General features: G+C 37.3%; 2 long non-coding RNA genes across 2 annotated transcripts in view; one reads left to right on the top strand and one right to left on the bottom strand.

Annotated features, from left to right (window-relative positions):
• Positions 1-11,050, top strand: part of LOC117116466 — a 38,528-nt gene that overhangs the window by 13,455 nt on the left and 14,023 nt on the right. The window lies entirely within an intron of this gene.
• LOC117116468 overlaps positions 1-11,050 on the bottom strand; it is a 23,069-nt gene that overhangs the window by 10,276 nt on the left and 1,743 nt on the right. The gene's annotated exons all lie outside the window — the stretch shown is intronic.

Here is an 11,050-nt window from a genome sequence, read left to right as displayed (position 1 = left end):
AGATGTGTTATCAGGTCTGGGGTACGACAATACTGCCTATTTAGTACACTTCTTTTAATGTTCGACATTCTTTCCCTTCATATAAAGTAATGCAAGCAAAGTAAACTTCCCAAATAAGCATATCTTATTTCAGAAGTCACAATAATATGCTATTATAATGACTCATTATTTTTTAGTGATGAATTGTCCATCAACACATCGTTAAATTTAATTGATGACTTCACGGGTATATCAGGAAAATTAAATAGCGATAAAACATGACTATTGATTGAGAAAACATAATTATTTCGAGGATAAAACAAAATCTTGCTCTTTGATATCTGGAAATAATGACAAAAAAAGGATTAAAACATTTTTTTTCAAATTTCTGTGAGGAAAAATCAAAAAGTTAAGTGATTACCAGTGCTTGGCATTTGTATCTCGATAACTTGATTCATTAATATTTGCCTATAAAAGTTCTAGAAACACGGAAGATGCTATCATACTCAAACTTGAAAAAATATATGCCCATCTTGAAGGCGTTGCAAAATTTGGTCATTCTGTAAGAATTATGTAGTATAACTTCAGCACGCGTTCAACACTATGCAACCACATATTTTGAAGAAATTTATTTTTATGGATCTTCCGCGTTCATTTATTGTCTTTGTATTTAATTTTCTGGTAAACCGCAGTCAGTTAGTTAGACTAAGGTAAGGAGTTATTGCAGATTAAATTTTTACTAATACTGTTGTAGCACAGGGTACAGTGTTAGCTCCCTTCCTCTTTTTACTACATACTGAACCACTAATCAAACAATTGTCTCGCAGTAAAATTTGCTGATGACACTGACCTCATTGGATTGATAAAGGGAGATGATGATTGTTGAATATTGTAATGTAATCATCGTTCAGAAGCGTTTTCTATTGTTCTACCAAAACACGTCTGAAAACACTGTTTGAACAGCATATCGTTTGGACGCTGATATTCCGTTTTGGCCTATGCTCCTCCCCTTTTACTATGGCTGATTGGATGCACCATAAAAGGCTTCCAGACGACACTCTAAAATGAATCATAATACGACTGACTGTGCGGCCCTATACCCAAGTAAGAACTTGATTACTGCTACCTAACGAACGTGTCTTTGTACGTCGCCTGTGTGTGCAAGAACTGATAGAAGTACGTAAACTTAGGGAAAGTCCCTGGTCGATGCTAAAAAAATAGTAGGTTGGGTACTGGGACGTCGTTCAGTTGGCCTAGCACCGTGCATAGTTGTGACTCGTAATATCAGTGATTTTACGAATCGATGAACAAATATAACGTTTAAAAATCTGATTTTTTAGATATTTCCGATGTAGTCACTGCGTGAGTTGCAGGCCACCATCAGTTTTAAGAAGAGCGATCACCATCCTGTGCAGCTGTGGTAATATTCAGCACAGCAATTAACTGCTCTCCTTGCCGCTGAAAGGGATCACGTGCCAAGACCCATGCCTCCGAAAACGTTGTCCACGCATTAATACTAAGCTAAATTATATGTACATTTTATAAAACAACGTTTATTAATTGAATTTTCGTGAATTTCATGCAAAACACATTTTTTTATGCTGAATTTCACAGCAAATTTTTACTTGTGTATTCCATAAAAACATGTAAGGCTAAACCATTGTCTATCCAGTAAAGGTTTTACTGACAACTCGCGATATTACTGTAATTTATTTATTTATTCAACTGAACATACACTTTTGTTTCAGCAGCACACACAAATTTGGTGCGTTCAATGTATAAAAGAGAGAAAGAAAAACAACTAAAAAAAGAAAGTATAATACATACTCCATGTATTGAAATACATGCCATCGTGTTGGGATTCAATATTTCGACATTAATTATGTCATCATCATCATCATTCCTGATGATGACATATTTAATGTCGAAATATTGAATCCCAACACGATGGCATGTATTTAAATACTTGGAGTATGTATTATACTTCTTATCTGAGATTAATCAGTGGACCTTTTGGTTTTTGAAAAACAACTAAAAATATGTAATTGGCAAAAAAAAATTGTTATACCCCGTTTGAAAATGGACAGTTCTAAATCGCCCAGTACTCAACTTGTTTAAACACATGGGTCTGGGCCCGCTCTCTGCACCCAAGTGTCTACCTCGAGGTCGCTGCAGTTTTATTTGAAAGAGTAGATCGATCAGTTAAATAATAAATCAAAACTAAAGCTCATCATTTGTTGTTAATATGACAAGTTATTGTTTTTATCTAAATTTTACTAGTCAACCAAATATACAGTATGGGGTGATAAATCATCAGCTGCATATATTTCCAGTGAAAAATAGATGCAGTTTTAGAAATCGCTGGCAAAAATATTAAACAATATAGGCCTTAAAATGGAGCCCTGTGGACTCCAGAAGAAACATCGCATCAACAAAACCAATTTAATCAAGTTACAAACTTATGTAACTTACAGATGCGTTTTCAACGAGCAGATTTAGATTGCATTAAAGGAAATAACTGCTTTTTACATCTCCTCCCCCATTGTTGAAACTCCATTGAATCGGAGAAAGCTAATGTGTTTATTACAATGTGGGATCTGTGTTGTATACCTGTCTCTTATACACATCTAGATGTGTATAAGAGACAGGCATTAAACACAGACAGACTTCAATGTTCAGTGCCTTCGATTATGACTTATTAGGCCAATCCTAGAGGCACAGACCAATCCACATGAGGAGCATGTATGAAGAGTTTCACTCCCCGTCCGTGATTGACAGCTCTTTCTCATATTTCTAAGCTCCTCTCGGTGCTGGCGTCGCTTCTCCTCAAAGGTATTTACGCCATGGTGAATTTGGTTACTCCAGGATTATCTGTCAATTTCACATCTCGAAAGATTCTGTTTAAGGTAGTCTTTGAACCATTTAAATTGCCCGCCTCTCTTCCTTTTCCCATTCACTAGTTCCGAGTATAGGATCTGCTTAGGACTATCACTCATCCTCACCACATGACCAGACCATCGGAGGCAAGCCTTAACTAAGAGAGCTTCAATGCTAATACATCTAGCATTCTCAAGCACTTCGTTGTTTGTCTTCTTGTCATGCCATGTTGAGAATACTTCTGAGCTTCCTCTGTTGGAACTGCTCGAAGCACTGGGATTCTTGCTGTATAGAGAGCCAAAATGTTTGACTTGGGTAATGTAATTTAACAATTTACTTAATTTTGATTGCTTATAAAAATATGTACGTACCTCATTTTTTTAAAGTCAAGGACGAGTACTAGTCTATGTGACATAAATACTATTCTTTATTCCAGTATAAGAGGGTCATTCATGCAAGTAATATAATTTTAATCAAGAAAACAAAAACATTAATTTATTTTTAAAGACAAGGACTACTATCCTTTGTAACATTGGTCATCATCATGTAATCATTATAATACTGTCTACTTTTCTTCTGTTTAGTTTTGTCTCATGCAATTGCAATACAGTAGTCATGGACTAGTAATAAATATATCTAATGCCGAGATTATGAACTCAGTGTGTTTTATTTGCTAATAAAATTACCCCATAAATTAGACAACAAAATTATGGAAACAATTTCTCATGTATCTCCGTTCCTTTTTTATTTAACATATCTTGCTGATTTTCACTAGTTCAAAATATCTATGACTGGTGAAGGGCGACGGTACTGATCTTCATTTTCAGTCGTGAATTACAGCCTGAATGCAAATTAACATCGACTTGCTCACAAGTTTTGCTTCACTAAAAGCAAAAATGAATAAGAATAGTAAGATCCATGGTTACAGTGGCTATATTGTGGGAAACAAACATCGCTCGTACAACTATGCCCTGCTTTTACACCTCAATCTACCAAGCTGTCGCCGCATTCCGCAGCCCTCTGGGATATTCAATAGGGAGACAGTAGCAGTTATGCTGCCACGCAAGGCTTTATTTAGTAGGAGAAAATTAATCCGGCTAAACACTAGCAGGCCTTTCAGTCTGTTTTTTTCTGAAAATAAATATAAAATTACTGTATTAAAATAATAAAAAAGGTAGGAAATACAAATAATTTAACTACTGCATGGTATTTTTTGTATTGGATTCAACAGAACTTCAACTATATAAAATTAAGTTACGACCCCATCACATGATTACACCTGAGCCTACATTTATCTGCCTTTAGATTAGGACACAAAACAAATACAGTACATATATAAATATGGCTACCTGCAGTATTTATTAATCTAGGTTTTTTGAAAATAAATTTTCACAAACTGGTTAAACTGGTCAATAAAAAACATAACATACACAAAAGTAGGTATGAAAACTGAAGAAGTCAATCAAACAAATACTAAAATTATTAATACTACAGGTCCATGTTTTAGCCCATATTAGGCAAAATTTAAAAAAATACAGGGTACCTTTTTTTTTTAACTGACGGTACGGAACCCGTCTGTTTCTCTGAGCTAGGCCCCTGTAGGTTGCTGTCACCCGCTCATGCTGAAGCAGCGACTACGCACCGTTCACAAGCCCAGGTCATCGCTAGGAAGGCTATTTCATTTGGTGTCAAGCCTATGCAGTTGAAGTAGTGGTACCACGTATTACTAGGCCTAGGCCCTAGTACAGTTTGGACCACCACATGAAATCATTTTATCCTGACTTCTGTTTGTATATATAGTGCATTTTGCGTTTCTATTATCGATCTCTGCATCATTGACGCAAAAATCTAAATCGTCCATACTGTATTCGTATTTTCATGGACCTGGTATTTTCAACAGTTCAATGTGTGTGTGTGTCTCGATCACGGAGAACCAAGCAGCCGAAGGAAAGCATAATGTGCATGCCCAGAAAGGCAATAACGTAAGAAATAACGGTACCGAGCCTATCTTTTCATAGTTTATTCCGATAAATATACCCCTCTCTTATCTTGTCGGAAAAGATGATTGATCAAAGGGCAATACAGTACTACGTTGTATGTCCTTCTTATTAATAGGTCCATGTTCAGACTATAGGGTCTTCAAGCCTAATTTGCGTGGCCTTCAATTGGTCAGTTGGACATTTCCCCCACCCATGTTTTTTCTATTGATATACCAATATGATTATACATTTGGCTTAATATCTTAAACAGGCATGAGTGAACCCGCTTGCCCGACGCCCGGGACAAATGTTTTTTACGATCGGACAAGAATTTTAGGGACCACTTTTATATAGGCTACTTAACCAAGTAATGTGTAATGATTTCACAGTATTTATAAAAAGTCTGACTCTTGACAATGCACAGCATATTTTATTAACAAATTGTCGGCGCACAAAAAGATATCAAACATAACCGCACTGCGTGGATCAACTTTGAGTCGCCAACACGCCTCCGATTTATGGACGGTTTTTTATTTTCTGCAGTAAAGATTGAAAATAAATTGTTAAATGTGAACCAGATCTGTAGTAAGACCCACAGCAGGCATATATTTTCGAACGATATCATACCTGTTAACTGTCAGCCGCCTAGGCCTGCTGCATACGGTCTGTTTACAATGTAAATTCGCACTGTCTAGTCTATAAATACCAGACATTTAAAGACTTAGGGCGCACAACTATTAGTTAATTAGTTTAGTTGGACGACATGACATGTCTGGACTTCAAGACTAGTAATTACTTTCGAATACGAATATGAACAGCAGCCATTAGGCCGACTTCAAAAAATTTGTTTGCGCGTGTGGAGGAAGGCAATCTAGACAGCCTAAGAAAGGGTACAGTAGATAAATTGGGATTTAAAGTTGTTAAAGTAATTAAAAAATCATTCACTTCTAAGTGAAGGAGATAATGTGCATATAAGATCCAAATCTTGTAAAAATAGAGTAAACATTGAGGGTTTAGGGCCAAATGAATCATTTTTCCGTCTCAAAAATTTCACCGTCTTCTCAGGAAGGGATTCGTCCCCTCGGCCCATCCTCAGAGTTATATTAGGCCTACAGTGCTTTTCTTTCTTTGAGAGGTAAGCAATTTTATTATTTTGCAATAAATAAAATCAGATGTGTGAGGCTGTAAAATATTCCCAGCGTAAAATATTGGGCAAAGAAATCCTTTGCCGCATTTCGAAAATATGAGCCGATTTCCACGGATATTTTTGCAGAAAATTGAGGCCTTCATAGTAGGAACACAAGTATTTACGATTCTGCGCATCTGTTTTTCTAGGAGGTTTCCCGTGGAATTTAAATTTTGTTTGTATCCTCCACAAAAAGAAATACATTTGAAGTTAGTATTCATTGATTAAAATAATACAAACAGGTACAAACATACGATATGGCCACCCCTCTCCCTTCTCCAAATAACGTTATGTCAGCCTGTGGCTGAGAACTTGTGTATCGCGGGAATCAACCATGCCTGAGAAATTTTTACTTGCAGTTGTGATGACGGCTTTTAAACATGCAATAAGAAAATCACTCCTACATACATAGAATATTATTAATAATGTTTTTTTTATTTGAATTTTCAATATTATTGAAATTCTATTAATTTAAAAATAGAAATATAATTGGATTAAAAAAAGAAAAATATTTTTGCGTGATCAATGCCGTATGCATGTAGGCCTAATAATGTTGTAGGGCCATAGCAAAAATACTTAATTTTGTGTTATTCTTTATGATTATTTTGCAATAACATTGGGACAAGTAAAATTGTTTTCAGGACAAGTGCATTTTTGAAAGGTACTTGTCTGGGGACAAGTGAAAAATTATGAAATTCCCTCATGCCTAGTCTTAAAAACAACAAATTGTGAGAGGTACAGTATGTAGGTATGGGCATAGGCCCATTTCTGATAGCGGTAGCAGCATTAACATATAACAAATTCAACATTTTAATAATAATAATAGCTTATCATGTACGTCTGAATACATACAAAAAAGATAGAACGCTAATCAGAATGCTACTTCACACGTGTGCTTTTCATGAATTGTCATTGTTTACGATCTGCCAAACAATCAATCCATTCATTATTCAGTACACATAGTGTGGCAAAAATGCTGAAAGTAAAATTTCTGCGAATACAATGCATAGGCCTACTATACAACTATGGGTGGCAACGGGCCTACGGTGGCAACGGACCAGGTGGCAAAGTGCCTATGGTGGCAACGGGCCGGGTGGCAACGGGCCTAGGGTGGCAAAAGGCTGGGTGGCCTTTTAAAGATATCTTGGTTAATAATAATATTATCAACCAACTAGGCCTATTGTCGCAAAAACAAGACCCTGGTCAAGCTGCAGATGTTATTGCAATCAACATGTGGCCTTCAGGTAAGAGCCTTGGCAATCTGGTCATTTGTCGGTGTTAGCTTGCAGGTTGAAGCGCATGTTTTCTATCTGGTGATCCCGTTCAAACGGGATGATCCCGTTCAAGTGCTTTTTCCATAACTACGACATCACTGTGAGTAACTTGCACCTTCGGAAAAAGGCTTGTAATTTATAAACTGCTATATACAATATCTTTTATATATATATGCAATTTCATATATATTGTGTAGCATACAAAACAAAATACAAATTCAATAGAAATAAATAAAAAAATAAAAAAAATATTGCAATAATAATAAGAATAATAATAATAAATTCATAATATCACTTCATGTGTAGCATACAAAACAGAATACAAATTCAACAGAAATAATAAGAAAATAAAAACAATTACAATAAGAATAACAATAATAAATTAATATCAGTTCAAATGCCTTGAGGCGTTTGCGACGATAGGTGGTGGGTGAAGCACATTAGGCGCTTACGCCGTAGTAAATAGGCATTGCGAGGATAGGCGTTAGGGTTAAGCACATCAGGCGTTTGCACTGATAGGCGTTTTCACCAAGAGGCATAAAGGTTAATAGGCCTTAGGGCCCGTTCGAGCGAAAAACGCAAACCGTATTCCGGTGAATTCACCGGTTAATCGCGCCGAGCACACAGCGGGTGGTTCACCGTTCGAGCAAATTTTAGCTCATGTCGAATACCGTGTAACGAAACTATTCCAGAATTAATTTTGTAAGGTCATTCAGAAACACCAATCCCATCAACCCATTCTTTGTTTACTTCTGCTTGCTTAAATGCTACGCGGGAATGATTTGTATTGAAGTTTAATTCTCTGAATACTGTACTGTAATGGTAATTTTGCAAACAAACGTGTAGCTATGCTACTAGCCACTATTATGGCTACAATGATGCGATGTTATGTGGATGGATTTACTGTCCAATCCAACTTTGATTTCGCCGTGAACATGAGGAGGCGAAGAAGAGCGCGACGACAGCGGGTAGGCCTACTTGCTGTGGACGAACCATTTGGCAAAGCAATTAAGGTTGATTTATCATCGTCTCCGGCCCCAAGGCCATCTCATACACGGAATTCTACCCAGCAATTTGGTGGTCAAAATTGTCGCGGATAATCCAGATGGTAAGGTAATTAGGCGCGTGTTTGAGCGGTTTTAGAAAGTGTGTACCGGTGAATTAACTGGAAAATCGCACGGATATTTTTTCGCCCGAACGGGCCCTTAGGGTTAAGCACGTCAGCAGTTTACCATTAAATAGGTGTTTGCAACGATAGGGCGTTAGGGTTAAGCACGTCGGGCGTTTGCGCTGATTGGCTTTAGGGTTAAGCATGTCATGTGTTTGCACTGTGAATAGGCATTTGCAAAGATGGGCATTAGGGTTAAGAATGTCAGGCGACCTCCATAATGTGAAGCAGGGGTTTAGCCAGAAAAACGAAATAGGCCGTTCATAATGGAAGGCAGTAGGCATTGCCCAAGCCAAGGTGCAGTGGCGGATTTAGAGAGGGGAGTAAGGGGCGTACGCCCCCCCTCTATTTTTTTTGTAAAAAAATGTTTTGTAAAGCTTATCAGAAAATTACCATGCTAAATATTAAAAATCAAGCAAATATCAACTCAAATTGATGAAGGTACTAGATGTTTAAGGGAGAATCTTCCCTTGCACCCTTACCAGGGACTCTTTCCTGAGACTCTCACTTGGTTCAGACATTCACGCCCCCTCTTTCTTACCGGACTGGATCCGCCCCTGAGGTGGGCCATGCCCCCTCCCAAATATAAGGGAAAAAAATAGAAAATATATATATTGAAATATTGAAAAAAATATATATTAATACCAACAATATTATGTCGGGGAGCCGAATCAAGTATTCTATATGTAGAGCCATGTGCGTGTGTGGTGGGCGACTCAGAACCTTCCATTTTCCAGCGGGGTATAAATGTTTTTACTACGATGCCTGTTGTAACATTTTGCTGGAAATTTTTTTTGGATACGACGCCCCGTTATAGAGTTATGATTTTTTAACATGATGTCAAAAAATCCGCCCAAAAGCTTATCTTATTTCTGTTGGTTACGCACCACTGATTCGCAATGTTTGTCATCACTTCAAGATGTCTACCGATTCGTGAAAAAGGTGTATTTAGGTAGTTAGAACATTTAATTTAATGTACTACCTTATATTCATATTATTTTCTCATAATGATATTTTTTAAATGTTCAACTTTTAATAATTAAGTACTTCAATGCTATAGGTAGGCTAGGCTATCATAGGCCCTAGGTCTTGTCTAGGCCTAAGTAGCCTAGCCCAGCCTAAGCAAGATTTATTGCCATTGGGGGGTGAGCGACTTGAGACCTAAAGATTTAACAGATGCATTGGTTTGATTGATTTTTGGGTCCTTTGTTAAATACTAGAGAGCCAAAGTTATAACCAGGGAGATGTAAAACATGCTCATCTGTCCCTGTTATAACCAGAGTCGATTTTGCAGCATGGGTGATTTTTTTTATTTATTTATTCAACAATATTTTGAGAGGATAGCTCAAACAGCAATGCTAAATTATGAAATTGCAAATCAACCTTCAAATTTAATTGTCGCTAATAAATATTTTATATAATATATATTTTTTGAAACAAAATTTTTTCCTGTCTGTGGGCTAGTAAAATATTCTGTGGGCTAGTAAAATCGCTAGTAAACTAGCCCAGTGGGCTAGTTACCAAAAAAAGTTAGGGCAAGCCCTGGTTGGCTATGACGTGAAGTCAAAAATAAGGTGATTTGAGCTAATTTTTAAAATAAAAAATGATTTGTTTTTAGGGAGTTCGAGTATTTTTGGCGGAGTGACAGCGGGGTGTCGTGGGGCCTATTGCCACACCTTGCGGGGTGCGGAGCCCCTCGGGAGTGGTGAGTGACACCATTTCACCTATGGTTTGTGTACAGCTACCTAACCTGATGGAGTACATACTGTTTTCCCTCCTGTGGTTCGTATACATTCCTGTTGGTACCATGGTGAACCACCCACACAGTCAACTGTTCACCAGAAAAATTACAATTTTCCTTTTCTGTTTTTTGTCAATAAGCCTATTTAAGCCCTACGTACCTAAATGTTGCTTTTGTTTTTTTCTAGAGAATGACTACAGTATAGGCTAGGCATCATACATGCTAGACTTGCCACAAGTCTCTTATTTTTTATTATTTTTCTCATTCTGGACAGCGCCACCAACGAGAAAGTTAATTTAGAGATAGACGGAATAAGCGACTTGTAAAACACTGAATGCAGGCGCCAGGATGCCAAAAGAATGACGTAATCTGATATTCCGTATTTGGATAAATGGGCGAACCGAAATAAACAATTTCAACCAATCAAATGTTCATATTTTTGGAGCCACGAAACTGAGTCACTCGCGTCGATTAGTTAGGCATGACTAAATTTAAATAGTCCTCCCTAATAAAACGGGCCTAAAATATTTAGAACCCTAGTAAGACCATGGTAAGACTAATTTTGGCAATGGCAAAAACAATTAAGCTTAAACTAGATGGCATACCATACAAATACAACAAAACTTTCCAGGAGGATGGATCAGGCCTCGTCTGGAGTCAGGAGTAGGCCTAGCCTAGACTAGTAGAGGCTTGGCGTATTTTTAAGTTCTTACTTACAGAGGCCTACCTTTTTAACAATATTCTACCCTAAAGGCCTAAATATGTGTAGCAGCTAGCGGTGAGCAATCCTATAGCCTACGGTTATCAGTCCATGTCGTTCTCAGCAGGCCAGAACTATATACTAAC

The sequence above is a fragment of the Anneissia japonica genome, unplaced genomic scaffold, assembly GCF_011630105.1.
Source record: "Anneissia japonica isolate Jap-2015-1 unplaced genomic scaffold, ASM1163010v1 scaffold263_len647688_cov178, whole genome shotgun sequence".
Taxonomy (NCBI): Eukaryota; Metazoa; Echinodermata; class Crinoidea; order Comatulida; family Comatulidae; genus Anneissia; species Anneissia japonica.
This window is presented reverse-complemented; position numbering and strand designations above follow the sequence as displayed.